Below are 16,643 nucleotides of genomic sequence, written 5' to 3'. Positions count from 1 at the left end.
GATAATGGCTCCAAAGCCGCCTCCACCTCCAACTGTCCCTGATGATCTTGGAACAGAGGAGCCAGCCCAGGTTAGCTTAGAATCCTACCCCAGCCGCAGGTTCTATCCAAAAATGTTACTTTATAGCAACTGGTTCATAGGAAGAGTGTGGCTGGAACACTTGGTTACTGCAGATGCTATTATGGTTTTCTTGATAGCCTGTTCTATAGCCTGTTTCCGTTTCTGTAAAATGAACTGTATATAATGGAAGCGTTTGTATGGTAGGGTGGCATTGCTTAATTGATTATGTTGGTCAAATTTGATTCACAGAATTGTATTGTGCCATTTCACAACGTGTTGCTGAACTCATGAGCGGGTGGCATGATTTTCCATGCTTGAAGCGGGCCTGTATAGGCCTATTTATTTGGCAAGACAGCTGTACATGGCTGCTAGGGCTGGGCGATATGGCCAAAATATCATATCACAATATTTTTCACATTATTGACGGTATAATGGTTTTGAATGTTTTTGAATAGTACAAGTTCTAAATATGCTTTGGTATTTATTAGGATCCACATCGCAAAAGCATCAGCTACTCTTCATGGGGTCCACATGAAACATAGTACCGGACATTATTAGTTAAGGACTGAAATACATACATTTAAAACTTCACACAGCCTACATATCAATACATACAGTCGTGGCCAAAAGTTTTGAGAATGACACAAATATACATTTTCACAAAGTCTGCTGTGTGACGGCAATTTGCATATACTCCAGAATGTTATGAAGAGTGATCAGAGGAATTGCAAAGTCCCTCTTTGCCATGCAAATTAACTGAATCCCCCAAAAAACATTTCCACTGCATTTCAGCCCTGCCACAAAAGGACCAGCTGACATCATGTCAGTGATTCTCTCGTTAACACAGGTGTGAGTGTTGACAAGGACAAGGCTGGAGATCATTCTGTCATGCTGATTGAGTTCAAACAACAGCCTGGAAGCTTCAAAATGAGGGTGGTGCTTGGAATTATTGTTCTTCCTCTGTCAACCACGGTTACCTGCAAGGAAACACGTGCCGTCATCATTGCTTTGCGCAAAAAGGGCTTCACAGGCAAGGATATTGCTGCCAGTAAGATTGCACCTAAATCAACCATTTATCGAATCATCATGAACTTCAAGGAGAGCGGTTCAATTGTTGTGAAGAAGGCTTCAGGGCGCCCGAGAAAGTCCAGCAAGCGCCAGGACCTTCTAATGAAGTTGATTCAGCTGCGGGATCGCCAGTACAGAGCTTGGTCAGGAATGGCAGCAGGCAGGTGTGAGTGCATCTGCACACACAGTGAGGCGAAGACTTTTGGAGGATGGCCTGGTGTCAAGAAGGGCAGCAAAGAAGCCCCTTCTCTCCAGGAAAAACATCAGGGACAGACTGATATTCTGCAAAAGGTACAGGGATTGGACTGCTGAGGACTGGAGTAAAGTCATTTTCTCTGATGAATCCCCTTTCCGATTGTTTGGGGCATCCGGAAAAAAGCTTGTCCGGAGAAGACAAGGTGAGCATTACCATCAGTCCTGTGTCATGCCAACAGTAAATCATCCTGAGACCATTCATGTGTGGGGTTGCATCTCAGCCAAAGGAGAGGGCTCACTCACAATTTTGCCTAAGAACACAGCCATGAAAAAAGAATGGTACCAACACATCCTCCAAGAGCAACTTCTCCCAACCATCCAGGAACAGTAACGAACAATGCCTTTTCCAGTATGATGGAGCACCTTGCCATTAGGCAAAAGTGATAACTAAGTGGCTCGGGGAACAAAACATCCATACTTTGGGTCCATGGTCAGGAAACACATTCTGACTAACTCCAAGCACTGATTATGCAAGAATAGGCTGCCATCAGTCGGGATGTGGCCCAGAAGTTCATTGACAGCATGCCAGGGCGGATTGCAGAGGTCTTGAAAAAGAAGGGTCAACACTGCAAATATTGACTCTTTGCATCAACTTCATGTAATTGTCAATAAAAGCCTTTGACACTTATGAAATGCTTGTAATTATACTTCAGTATTCCATAGTAACATCTGACAAAAATATCCAAAGCCACTGAAGCAGCAAACAAATTTATATTTGTGTCATTCTCAAAACCGACTGTACACACAATATCTAGGTCTAATACATAGTATAGTGCAAATTGCAATGTCACACTTCCGGATTGTATCCGTGCTGCTGTGCTATTTGTTGCTACTTGGTTACCTGCCAAATGTTTTATTTTTTACTTTTAATAACAGTTTAATCAAAACTCTGCATTTAACACATTAACCAACGTCTTAGTTTTTGCTCGCTGAACTTTTTCACCCCGGACGCTTTATCTGGACATGGTTCTATAGAACCTCCACAAGCCAAAAAAAGCAAAGTAATAACATTAACGCTATGCCATCTAATTGCAGACGCTGTACTCATAATATGCAGGAGAACTACTGCCTTATGGTGAGGATAGCCGATTTGCAAGCCCAGCTTCAGATGCAATCGTTAGGCAAAGGAAATTTAAGAGTAGGAAAGGAAGAAACAATGTCTGTGCCCCCAGTAAGTACAGATAGTAGTATACATCCCCCCCCCCCGCACAATCCACGCAGTCTGACAATTTTCTCAAGGCTTCTGGAAAGAAATGCTGTCGGCATGCTCAACCGGAGTAGCTCATTTAGCCGATAGAATAAAACTTTAAACCGGTTCTCCCCATTAAGCAACGAGTTAGTCAGAGGCCGAGCCTTCTCAGGTCTCTCCTCCACCGGTTACGGGGTCGGAGTCGCCAAAGCCTCCCACCATTGGCCGTGGCAAATTAAAAACCCTAGGTCATTGGCGACTCCAATACCCATAATATTAAACATAAAAACAAACATTCAGCAATCATGGGGGCAGGGCTACCAACGTAAAGACTAATCTGAAGAGATTGCTGGCTGAGTCCAAAACTGGCGAGTGTAGATTGTATAGGGATAGTTATCCACGTCGGCACCAGCAATGTTAGGATGAAACAGTCAGAGATCACCAAGCGCAACATAGCTTCAGCTTGTAAATTAGCTAGAAAGATGTGCCGGCATTGAGTAATTGTTTCTGCCCTACAGAAGAGTCTCACAACTCAATCGCTGGTTGAAAACTGTTTTCTGCCCCTCTCAAAAGATTGAATTTGTAGATAATTGTCCCTCTTTCTGGGACTCACCCACAAACAGGACCAAGCATGACATGCTGAGGAGTGACAGACTCCATCCTAGCTGGAGGGGTGCTTTCATCTTAACTATCAACATAGACAGGGCTCTAAATCCTCTAGCTCCACAATGAGATAGGGTGCAGGACAGGCTGCAGGTTGTTAGCTAGCCTGCCAGTTTAGTGGAGTTTGCCACTAGCATAGTCAGTGTAGTCAGCTCAGTTATCCCCATTAAAACAGCATCTGTGTGACTTGATCTAGGTTGGGCAAAAGTAAACATGGCGGTGTTTGCCTTAGCAATCGCACTGGAATAAAGACCTCCTGTCATTATTGAAAGAAATTCTGACATCTCATCTCAAAATAGGGCTACTTAATGTTAGATCCTTCACTTCCAAGGCAGTCATAGTCAATCAACTAATCACTGATCATAACCTTGATGAGATTGGCCTGAAACATGGCTCAAGCATGATGAGGCCTCTCCTCCTGGTTACACTAGTGACCATATTCCCCATGCATCCTGCAATGGCGGAGGTGTTGCTAACATTTCCAACAACAAAGTCTACCAACCCCAAAAATAACTGTCTTTTGAGCTTCTAGTCATGAAATCTATGCAGCCTTCTCAATCACGTTTTATAGTCACCGTTTACAGGCCTTCTGGGCCATATACAGCGTTCCTCACTGAGTTCCCAAATAATCCTATTGGTCCTTGTAGTCAAGGCTGATCATTTTTGGTGACTTCAATATCCAGGTCGCAATTGTAAATGAGAACTTGTTCTCAACTTGCCTACCTGGTTAAATAAAGGTGAAATAAATAAATAAAATCCACATGGAAAAGTCCACAGACCCACGCCAAAAGGCTTTCGCAGCCATCAGACTCAGTGGACTTTGTCTAACATGTCTCCGGACCTACGCATTGTGACAGACATACTCTGGATCTAGTTTTGACCAGAGGAATACATATTTTGGATAAAAAAAATTATCCTCATAATCCTGGACTATCGGACCACCATCGTATTACGTTTGCAATCGCAAAAAATAATCTGCTCAGACCCCAACCAAAGTCAACAGCCATGCTATAAATTCTCAGACAACCCAAAAATTCCTAGATGCCCTTCCAGACTCCCTCCACCTACCCAAGGACGTCAGAGCAATCTGTTAACCAACTAACTGAGGATCTAAATTTAACCTTGCGTAATACTGAAGATGCAGTCACACCTTTAAAAACAAAAAACATTTGTCATAAGAAATTAGCTCCATGGTATACGGAAAATACCAAAGCCCTGAAGCAATCTTCCAGAACATTTTTACGGAAATGGCACTGTCTAGGGAAAGACAGTACTGTGCAATATCGAAGCGCCCTCACTGCTGTTCAACCAGTCTTATTTTTCCAACTTAATTAAGGAGAATAAGAACAACCCAACATTTATTTTTGATACTGTCGCAAAGCTAACTAAAAAGCAGCATTCCCCAAGAGAAGATGGCTTTCACTTCAGCAGTGATGAATTCATGAACTTCTTCAATGAAAAGATCATGATCGTTAGAAAGCAAATTACGGACTCCTCTTTGAATCTGCGTATATATGCAAAGCTCAGTTATCCTGAGTCTGCACAGAACTGCCAGGACCTAGGATTAATGGAGACACTCAAGTTTTTTAAATCATGCATCTTGACACATTCACGAAAATAGTCATGGCCTCTAAACCTTCCAGATGCTTACTAAACCCTATTCCAACTAAACTACTGAAAGAGCTCCTTCCTGTGCTTGGTGCTCCTATGTTGAACATAATAAATGTCTCCATAACCTCTGGAAACCAAACTCACTAAAAGTGTCAGTAATAAAGCCTCTCTTGAAAAAGCCAAACCTTGACCCGGATAATGGAAAAAACTATTGGCCTATATTAGAGGTCGACCGAATATGATTTTTCAACGCCAATACCGATTATTGAAGGACCAAAAAAAGTTGATATCGATTAAATCGGCCGATTTTTAAAAATGTATTTGTAATAATGACAATACTGAATGAACACTTTTATTTTAACTTAATATAATACATCAATCAAATCAATTTAGCCTCAAATAAATAATGAAACGTTTAATTTGGTAAATAAGGCAAAAACAAAGTGTTGGAGAAGAAAGTAAAAGTGCAATATGTGCCATGTAAGAAAGCTAACGTTTAAGTTCCTTGCTCAGAACATGAGAACATATGAAAGCTGGTGGTTCCTTTTAACATGAGTCTTCAATATTCCCAGGTAAGAAGTTTTAGGTTGTAGTTATTATAGGACTATTTCTCTCTATACCATTTGTATTTCATTAACCTTTGACTATTGGATGTTCTTATAGTCACTTTAGTATTGCCAGTGTAACAGTATTGCTTCTGTCCCTCTCCTCGCTCCTACCTGGTCTCGAACCAGGAACACATCGACAACAGCCACCCTCGAAGCAGCGTTCCCATGCAGAGCAAGGGGAACAACCACTCCAAGTCTCAGAGCGAGTGACGTTTGAAACGCTATTAGCACGCACCCCGTTAACTAGCTAGCCATTTCACATCGGTTACACCAGCCTAATCTCGGGAGTTGATAGGCTTGTCATAAACAGCGCAATGCTTGAAGCACAGCGACAAGCTGCTGGCAAAATGCACGAAAGTGCTGTTTGAATGAATGCTTACGAGCCTGCTGGTGCCTACCACCACTCAGTCAGACTGGTCTATCAAATCATAGACTTAATTAAAACATAATAACACAGAAATACGAGCCTTAGGTCATTAATATGGTCGAATCCGGAAACTATCATTTCGAAAAACAAAACATTTAGTCTTTCAGTGAAATACGGAACCGTTCAGTGATCCAAGATGGCGTAGCAGTCGGACGTGTGTTTTGTCTTGTCCCGTCCTGTATAGTGTAAATATAGTGTAAATATAGTTTTTCCTCTTTTTTTCTGTATATATTTCGTACATATTTTAATCTCACTTCCCAACCACAGGCTGAATATACTCTCCTGCAACCCGCATCACCCAATGTGGTACGGATCTGCTTTTTCTATGCTTTAGAATCGGAACCCTCATCAGAAGCTTAACTTCCGGCGCCGACAGAGATGGCCGCCTCGCTTCGCGTTCCTAGGAAACTATGCAGTTTTTTGTTTTTTTACGTGTTATTTCCTACATTAGTACCCCAGGTCATCTTAGGTTTCATTACATACAGTCGAGAAGAACTACTGAATATAAGATCAGCGTCAACTCACCATCAGTACGACCAAGAATATGTTTTCCGCGACGCGGATCCTGTGTTCTGCCTTACAAACAGGACAACGGAATGGATCGCATGCAGCGACCCAAGAAAACGACTCCGAAAAAGAGGGAAACGTAGCGGTCTTCTGGTCAGACTCCGGACAAGGGCACATCGCGCACCACTCCCCAGCATTCTTCTTGCCAATGTCCAGTCTCTTGACAACAAGGTTGATGAAATCTGAGCAAGGGTAGCATTCCAGAGGGACATCAGAGACTGCAATGTTCTCTGCTTCACGGAAACATGGCTTACTGGGAAGACGCTATCCGATGCGGTGCAGCCAACGGGTTTCTCCACGCATCGCGCCGACAGAAACAAACATCTTTCTGGTAAGAAGAGCGGCGGGGGCGTATGCCTCATGACTAACGAGACATGGTGTGATGAAGGAAACATACAGGAACTCAAATCCTTCTGTTCACCTGATTTAGAATTCCTCACAATCAAATGTAGACCGCATTATCTTCCAAGAGAATTCTCTTCGATTATAATCACAGCCGTATATAATCCCCCCCAAGCAGACACATCGATGGCTCTGAACGAACTTTATTTAACTCTTTGCAAACTGGAAACCATTTATCCGGAGGCTGCATTCATTGTAGCTGGGGATTTTAACAAAGCTAATCTGAAAACAAGACTCCCTAAATTTGATCAGCATATCGATTGCGCAACCAGGGGTGGTAAAACCTTGGATCATTGTTACTCTAACTTCCGCGACGCATATAAGGCCCTGTCCCGCCCCCCTTTCGGAAAAGCTGACCACGACTCCATTTTGTTGATCCCTGCCTACAGGCAGAAACTTAAACAAGAGGCTCCCACGCTGAGGTCTGTCCAACGCTGGTCAGACCAAGCTGACTCCACACTCCAAGACTGCTTCCATCAGGTGGACTGGGACATGTTTCGTATTGCGTCAGATGAAAATATTGACGAATACGCTGATTCGGTGTGCGAGTTCATTAGAACGTGCGTCGAAGATGTCGTTCCCATAGCAACGATAAAAACATTCCTAAACCAGAAACCGTGGATTGATGGCAGCATTCGCGTGAAACTGAAAGCGCGAACCACTGCTTTTAATCAGGGCAAGGTGTCTGGTAACATGTCCGAATATAAACAATGCAGCTATTCCCTCCGCAAGGCTATTAAACAAGCTAAGCGTCAGTACAGAGACAAAGTGGAATCTCAATTCAATGGCTCAGACACAAGAGGCATGTGGCAGGGTCTACAGTCAATCACGGACTACAAGAAGAAACCCAGCCCAGTCACGGACCAGGATGTCTTGCTCCCAGGCAGACTAAATAACTTTTTGCCCGCTTTGAGGACAATACAGTGCCACTGACACGCCTGCAACAAAAACATGCGGTCTCTCCTTCACTGCAGCCGAGGTGAGTAAGACATTTAAACGTGTTAACCCTCGCAAGGCTGCAGGCCCAGACGGCATCCCCAGCCGCGCCCTCAGAGCATGCGCAGACCAGCTGGCCGGTGTGTTTACGGACATATTCAATCAATCCCTATACCAGTCTGCTGTTCCCACATGCTTCAAGAGGGCCACCATTGTTCCTGTTCCCAAGAAAGCTAAGGTAACTGAGCTAAACGACTACCGCCCCGTAGCACTCACTTCCGTCATCATGAAGTGCTTTGAGAGACTAGTCAAGGACCATATCACCTCCACCCTACCTGACACCCTAGACCCACTCCAATTTGCTTACCGCCCAAATAGGTCCACAGACGATGCAATCTCAACCACACTGCACACTGCCCTAACCCACCTGGACAAGAGGAATACCTATGTGAGAATGCTGTTCATCGACTACAGCTCGGCATTCAACACCATAGTACCCTCCAAGCTCGTCATCAAGCTCGAGACCCTGGGTCTCGACCCCGCCCTGTGCAACTGGGTACTGGACTTCCTGACGGGCCGCCCCCAGGTGGTGAGGGTAGGCAACAACATCTCCTCCCGCTGATCCTCAACACGGGGCCCCACAAGGGTGCGTTCTGAGCCCTCTCCTGTACTCCCTGTTCACCCACGACTGCGTGGCCACGCACGCCTCCAACTCAATCATCAAGTTTGCGGACGACACAACAGTGGTAGGCTTGATTACCAACAACGACAGAGACGGCCTACAGGGAGGAGGTGAGGGCCCTCGGAGTGTGGTGTCAGGAAAATAACCTCACACTCAACGTCAACAAAACTAAGGAGATGATTGTGGACTTCAGGAAACAGCAGAGGGAACACCCCCTATCCACATCGATGGAACAGTAGTGGAGAGGGTAGCAAGTTTTAAGTTCCTCGGCATACACATCACAGACAAACTGAATTGGTCCACTCACACTGACAGCGTCGTGAAGAAGGCGCAGCAGCGCCTCTTCAACCTCAGGAGGCTGAAGAAATTCGGCTTGTCACCAAAAGCACTCACAAACTTCTACAGATGCACAATCGAGAGCATCCTGGCGGGCTGTATCACCGCCTGGTACGGCAACTGCTCCGCCCTCAACCGTAAGGCTCTCCAGAGGGTAGTGAGGTCTGCACAACGCATCACCGGGGCAAACTACCTGCCCTCCAGGACACCTACACCACCCGATGTTACAGGAAGGCCATAAAGATCATCAAGGACATCAACCACCGAACCACTGCCTGTTCACCCCGCTATCATCCAGAAGGCGAGGTCAGTACAGGTGCATCAAAGCTGGGACTGAGAGACTGAAAAACAGCTTCTATCTCAAGGCTATCAGACTGTTAAACAGCCACCATTGAGTGGCTGCTGCCAACACACTGTCATTGACACTGACCCAACTCCAGCCACTTTAATAATGGGAATTGATGGGAAATGATGTAAATATATCACTAGCCACTTTAAACAATGCTACCTTATATAATGTTACTTACCCTACATTATTCATCTCATATGCATACGTATATACTGTACTCTACATCATCGACTGCATCCTTATGTAATACATGTATCACTAGCCACTTTAACTATGCCACTTTGTTTACTTTGTCTACATACTCATCTCATATGTATATACTGTACTCGATACCATCTACTGTATGCTGCTCTGTACCATCACTCACTCATATATCCTTATGTACATATTCTTTATCCCCTTACACTGTGTATAAGACAGTAGTTTTAGAATTGTTAGTTAGATTACTTGTTGGTTATCACTGCATTGTCGGAACTAGAAGCACAAGCATTTCGCTACACTTGCATTAACATCTGCTAACCATGTGTATGTGACAAATAAAATTTGATTTGATTTGATTTGATTTGAAGCTAGCCGCTAACTAGCTACTAGCTAGCCACTGCTAGCGGTCTTCAACGCTAACTAGGACACCAGCGCGACATCTACCCAAAGCATATCAGACTGCTTTTTCTCTACCACATCTCCGGATTCCTACCGCAAGCTCTGAAGCTTTATACCGGATCATCGTAAATAGCTAGCTGCAATCCGAGTGGCTACTCCTGGCTAACGTCTCTGTCCCAGAGCAAGCACCAGTTAGCCTGGAGCTAGCCTCGAGCTAAGCCCATCTCCCGACTACCCGAAGAGGTCCAAAAATACCTAATTTGCCAATTGGCCTGGACCCTCTACTGACCCTCTACTGCCGACACGGAGCCCCGCCGATCCATCACGACTGGTCCGCCGACATAATCGTCCGAGGGGGTTTCAACAGGCTTTTCCGCTGCGACATCGCCAAAGATCTATCTGCTGGCCAAGGCCCGCGAGCTTTCTGAATCGCTGTATCTCCAGCTCACCGCATGAAGAGGAATAAATAAACAGACTCACCCCATCGCGACGTCCCCCAAAGGTTAACTCTCTAGCCCTCGCTATCTCCCTGCTTGCTAATTCGGCCTGCTAACGGCTAGCTTGTCAAGCTCCGGTCCACTAACTGCTACCTTGTCTAGCTCGGGCCTACGAACTGTTAGCTTGTTAGCACAGGCCTGCTAACAGTCTGTACCACCGCGTCCCAATCACTCTCTGACCCCATTTACTTTCTATCTCTTTTTGATTTTTAATTTGTTTATACCTTCCGGAAACCTGCCTCACCCAATGTGATACGGAATCGCTATTACTTTTACTCTTATTTTTATTTTTATGACACACTCAAGAACCTCCAGACGCTAACCAGCTAACTAGCTACAAGCTAGTTAGTCATTGTTAGTTTAAAAAAAAAAAAAAAAAACCTGGATAACACTCGCCAGCCCCCCTGCCCATCCACCGCTGCCCCCTGGACACTGATCTCTTGGCTACATAGCTGACGCACGCTGGACTGTCCATTAATCACGGTACTCCTTTCTGCTTGTTTGTCTTACCTGTCGGCCCCGTTGCCTAGTCAACGCCATTTTACCTGCTGTTTGTTGTGCTAGCGGATTAGCCTCGCCTACTGTTTTTAGCTAGCTTTCCAAATTCAACACCTGTGATTACTGTATGCCTCGCTGTATGTCTCTCTCAGATGTCAATATGCCTTGTATACTGTTGTTCAGGTTAGTTATAATTGTTTTAGTTCACAATGGAGCCCCTAGACCCACTCTGCATACCCCTGTTACCTCCTTTGTCCCACCTCCCACACATGCGGTGACCACACCCATTACAACCAGCATGTCCAGAGATACAACCTGTCTCATCATCACCCAGTGCCTGGGCTTACCTCCGCTGTACCCGCACCCCACCATACCCCTGTCTGTGCATTATGCCCTGAATATATTCTACCATGCCCAGAAACCTGCTCCTCTTATCCTCTGCCCCCAACGCTCTAGGCGACCAGTTTTGATAGCCTTTAGCCGCACCCTCATACTACTCCTTCTCTGTTCCGCGGGTGATGTGGAGGTAAACCCAGGCCCTGCATGTCCCCAGGTACCCTCATTTGTTGACTTCTGTGATCGAAAAAGCCTTGGTTTTATGCATGTCAACATCAGAAGCCTCCTCCCTAAGTTTGTTTTACTCACTGCTTTAGCACACTCTGCTAACCCTGATGTCCTTGCCGTGTCTGAATCCTGGCTCAGGAAGGCCACCAAAAATTCAGAGATTTCCATACCCAACTATAACATCTTCCGTCAAGATAGAACTACCAAAGGGGGCGGAGTTGCAGTCTACTGCAGAGATAGCCTGCAAAGTAATGTCATACTTTCCAGGTCCATACCCAAACAGTTCGAACTACTAATTTTGAAAATTACCCTCTCCAGAAATAAGTCTCTCACTGTTGCCGCCTGCTACCGGCCACCCTCAGCTCCCAGCTGTGCCCTGGACACCATTTGTGAATTGATCGCCCCCATCTAGCTTCAGAGTTTGTTCTGTTAGGTGACCTAAACTGGGATATGCTTAACACCCCGGCAGTCCTACAATGTAAGCTAGATGCCCTCAATCTCACTCAAATCATCAAGGAACCCACCAGGTACAACCCTAACTCTGTAAACAAGGGCACCCTCATAGACGTCATCCTGACCAACTGGCCCTCCAAATACACCTCCGCTGTCTTCAACCAGGATCTCAGCGATCACTGCCTCATTGCCTGTATCCGCCACGGAGCCGCAGTCAAACGACCACCCCTCATCACTGTCAAACGCTCCCTAAAACACTTCTGTGAGCAGGCCTTTCTAATCGACCTGGCCCGGGTATCCTGGAAGGACATTGACCTCATCCCGTCAGTTGAGGATGCCTGGTCATTCTTTAAAAGTAACTTCCTCACCATTTTAGATAAGCATGCTCCGTTCAAAAAATGCAGAACCAAGAACAGATACAGCCCTTGGTTCACTCCAGACCTGACTGCCCTCGACCAGCACAAAAACATCCTGTGGCGGACTGCAATAGCATCGAATAGCCCCGTGATATGCAACTGTTCAGGGAAGTCAGGAACCAATACACGCAGTCAGTCAGGAAAGCTAAGGCCAGCTTCTTCAGGCAGAAGTTTGCATCCTGTAGCTCCAACTCCAAAAAGTTCTGGGACACTGTGAAGTCCATGGAGAACAAGAGCACCTCCTCCCAGCTGCCCACTGCACTGAGGCTAGGTAACACGGTCTCCACCGATAAATCCACGATTATCGAAAGCTTCAATAAGCACTTCTCAACGGCTGGCCATGCCTTCCGCCTGGCTACTCCAACCTCGGCCAACAGCTCCGCCCCCCGCAGCTCCTCGCCCAAGCCTCTCCAGGTTCTCCTTTACCCAAATCCAGATAGCAGATGTTCTGAAAGAGCTGCAAAACCTAGACCCGTACAAATCAGCTGGGCTTGACAATCTGGACCCTCTATTTCTGAAACTATCTGCCGCCATTGTCGCAACCCCTATTACCAGCCTGTTCAACCTCTCTTTCATATCGTCTGAGATCCCCAAGGATTGAAAGCTGCCGCAGTCATCCCCCTCTTCAAAGGGGAGACACCCTGGACCCAAACTGCTATAGACCTATATCCATCCTGCCCTGCCTATCTAAGGTCTTCGAAAGCCAAGTCAACAAACAGGTCACTGACCATCTCGAATCCCACCGTACCTTCTCCGCTGTGCAATCTGGTTTCCGAGCCGGTCACGGGTGCACCTCAGCCACGCTCAAGGTACTAAACGATATCATAACCGCCATCGATAAAAGACAGTACTGTGCAGCCGTCTTCATCGACCTCGCCAAGGCTTTCGACTCTGTCAATCACCATATTCTTATCGGCAGACTCAATAGCCTCGGTTTCTCGGATGACTGCCTTGCCTGGTTCACCAATTACTTTGCAGACAGAGTTCAGTGTGTCAAATCGGAGGGCATGCTGTCCGGTCCTCTGGCAGTCTCTATGGGGGTGCCACAGGGTTCAATTCTCGGGCCGACTCTTTTCTCTGTATATATCAATGATGTTGCTCTTGCTGCGGGCGATTCCCTGATCCACCTCTACGCAGACGACACCATTCTATATACTTTCGGCCCGTCATTGGACACTGTGCTATCTAACCTCCAAACGAGCTTCAATGCCATACAGCACTCCTTCCGTGGCCTCCAACTGCTCTTAAACGCGAGTAAAACCAAATGCATGCTTTTCAACCGATCGCTGCCTGCACCCGCATGCCCGACTAGCATCACCACCCTGGATGGTTCCGACCTTGAATATGTGGACATCTATAAGTACCTAGGTGTCTGGCTAGACTGCAAACTCTCCTTCCAGACTCACATCAAACATCTCCAATCGAAAATCAAATCAAGAGTCGGCTTTCTATTCCGCAACAAAGCCTCCTTCACTCACGCCGCCAAGCTTACCCTAGTAAAACTGACTATCCTACCGATCCTCGATTTCGGCGATGTCATCTACAAAATGGCTTCCAACACTCTACTCAGCAAACTGGATGCAGTCTATCATAGTGCCATCCGTTTTGTCACCAAAGCACCTTATACCACCCACCACTGTGACTTGTATGCTCTAGTCGGCTGGCCCTCGCTACATATTCGTCGCCAGACCCACTGGCTCCAGGTCATCTACAAGTCCATGCTAGGTAAAGCTCCGCCTTATCTCAGTTCACTGGTCACGATGGCAACACCCATCCGTAGCACACGCTCCAGCAGGTGTATCTCACTGATCATCCCTAAAGCCAACACCTCATTTGGCCGCCTTTCGTTCCAGTACTCTGCTGCCTGTGACTGGAATGAACTGCAAAAATCGCTGAAGTTGGAGACTTTTATCTCCCTCACCAACTTCAAACATCAGCTATCCGAGCAGCTAACCGATCGCTGCAGCTGTACATAGTCTATTGGTAAATAGCCCACCCATTTTCACCTACCTCATCCCCATACTGTTTTTATACTGTTTTTTATTTTATTTATTTATTTACTTTTCTGCTCTTTTGCACACCAATATCTCTACCTGTACATGACCATCTGATCATTTATCACCCCAGTGTTAATCTGCAAAATTGTATTATTCGCCTACCTCCTCATGCCTTTTGCACACATTGTATATAGACTGCCCATTTTTTTTCTACTGTGTTATTGACTTGTTAATTGCTTACTCCATGTGTAACTCTGTGTTGTCTGTTCACACTGCTATGCTTTATCTTGGCCAGGTCGCAGTTGCAAATGAGAACTTGTTCTCAACTAGCCTACCTGGTTAAATAAAGGTGAAATAAAATAAATAAATAAATACATTTTATCTAACGGGTGGCATCCATAAGTCAAAATATTCCTGTTACATTGCACAACCTTCAATGTTATGTCATAATTATGTAAAATTCTGGCGGGCTAAACTGTTGCATATACACTGACTCTGCGTGCAATGAACGCAAGAGAAGTGACACAATTTCACCTGATTAATATTGCCTGCTAACCTGGATTGCTTTTAGCTAAATATGCAGGTTTAAAAATATATAGTTGTGTATTGATTTTACACATTGGAGCAACGACAGTCCTTTTTCACGAATACGCGCCGCACCGATTATATGCAACGCAGAACATGCTAGATAAACTAGTAATATCATCAACCATGTGTAGTTAACTAGTGATTATGATTGATTGATTGATTGTTTTTTATAAGATAAGTTTAATGCTAGCTAGCAACTTACCTTGGCTTACTGCATTCGCGTAACAGGCAGGCTCCTTGTGGAGAGCAATGTAATCAGGTGGTTAGAGAGTTGGACTAGTTAACTGTAAGGTTGCAAGATTGAATCCCCGAGCTGACAAGGTACAAATCTGTCGTTCTGCCCCTGAACAAAGCAGTTAACCCACCATTCCTAGGCCGTCATTGAAAATAAGAATGTGTTCTTAACCAACTTGCCTAGTTAAATAAAGATTAAATAATAAATAAAATAATCGGTGTCCAAAAATACTGATTTCCAATTGTTATGTAAACTTGAAAGCGACCCTAATTAATCGGCCATTCCGATTAATCGGTCGACCTCTAGCCTATATAGAGTTCAATTTCAATGATGTATCAACTCACTGCCTTCCAGAAGACAAATAATGTATACGAAATGCTTCAGTCTGGTTTTAGACCCTATCATATTACTGAGACTGCACTCGTGAAGGTGGTAAATTACCTTTTTAATGGCGTCAAACCAAGACTCTGCATCTGTCCTTATGCTCCTAGTCCTTATAGTGCAGCGTTTTACACCATCGATCCCCACATTCTTTTGGAGAGATTAGAAACCCTATCTGGTGTCCATGGATGGTTTGTCCTCTGACAAATGAATTGTACGTTTCAGTGTTCCTCAAGGTTCTGTTTTAGGACCACAATTGTTTTCACTAAATATTCTACCTTATAGTGATGTCATTCGGAAATTTTCAGAAAATCAACTTTCACTGCTATGCGGACGACACAGAGCTGTACATTTCAATAAAACATGGTGAAGCCCCAAAATGGCCTACACTGGAAGCCTGTATTTTAGATATAAGGAAGTGGATGGCTGCAAATGTTTTACTTTTAAACTTGGACAAAACAGAGATGTTAGTTCTAGGTCCCAAGTAACAAAGAGATCTGCTGTTGGGTCTGACAATTAATCTTGACGGTTGTATAGTCGTCTCAAATAAAACTGTGACGGATCTCGGCGTTACTCTGGACCCCGATCTCTCTTTTGACGAACATATCAAGAATATTTCAAGGCCAGCTATTTTACATCTTCGTTTCTGTTTTCTGAAAAATCAGAAACTCTTTGTCCAAAAATGATGCATAAAAGTCCATCAATCCTTTTGTAACTTCTAGATTAAATTACTGCAATGCTCTACTCTCCGGCTACCCGAATAAAGCACAAAATAAACTTCCGTTAGTGATAATCACGGTTGCTAGAATCTTGACTAGAACCATACTATTTTATCATATTACTCCAGGGCAAGCCTCTCTACACTAGCATCCTGTTAAGGTTAGGGCTGATTTAAAGGTTTTACTGCTAACCTACAGAGCATTACATGGACTTGCTCCTACCCATCTTTCCGATTTGGTCCTGGCTTACATACCGACACGTTCACAAGACGCAGGCCTCCTTATTGTCCCTAGAATTTCTAAGCAAACAGCTGGAGGCAGTGCTTTCTCCTATAGAGCTGAATTTTTATGGAATGGTCTGTCTATCAATGTGAGAGACACAGACTCGGTCTCAAGATCTCTTCAGTAGGTCCTATGATTGAGTAGTCTGGCCCAGGGGTGTGAAGGTAAACGGCAAGGACAAACCGCCCTTGCTGTCTCTGCCTGGCCGGCTCCCCTCTCTCCACTTGGATTCTCTGCCTCTGAGTCACTGGCTTACTAGT

The 16,643-nt window shown here is 45.1% G+C and overlaps 1 protein-coding gene across 2 annotated transcripts in view; it reads right to left on the bottom strand.

Annotated features, from left to right (window-relative positions):
• LOC115113140 (zinc transporter 6-like) overlaps positions 1 to 16,643 on the bottom strand; it is a 92,353-nt gene that overhangs the window by 24,882 nt on the left and 50,828 nt on the right. The window lies entirely within an intron of this gene.

The sequence above is a fragment of the Oncorhynchus nerka genome, linkage group LG28 (genome assembly GCF_034236695.1).
Source record: "Oncorhynchus nerka isolate Pitt River linkage group LG28, Oner_Uvic_2.0, whole genome shotgun sequence".
NCBI classification, from domain to species: Eukaryota; Metazoa; Chordata; class Actinopteri; order Salmoniformes; family Salmonidae; genus Oncorhynchus; species Oncorhynchus nerka.
The sequence above is the reverse complement of the archived record's forward strand: the minus strand, read 5'-3'. Positions and strand labels throughout refer to the sequence as shown.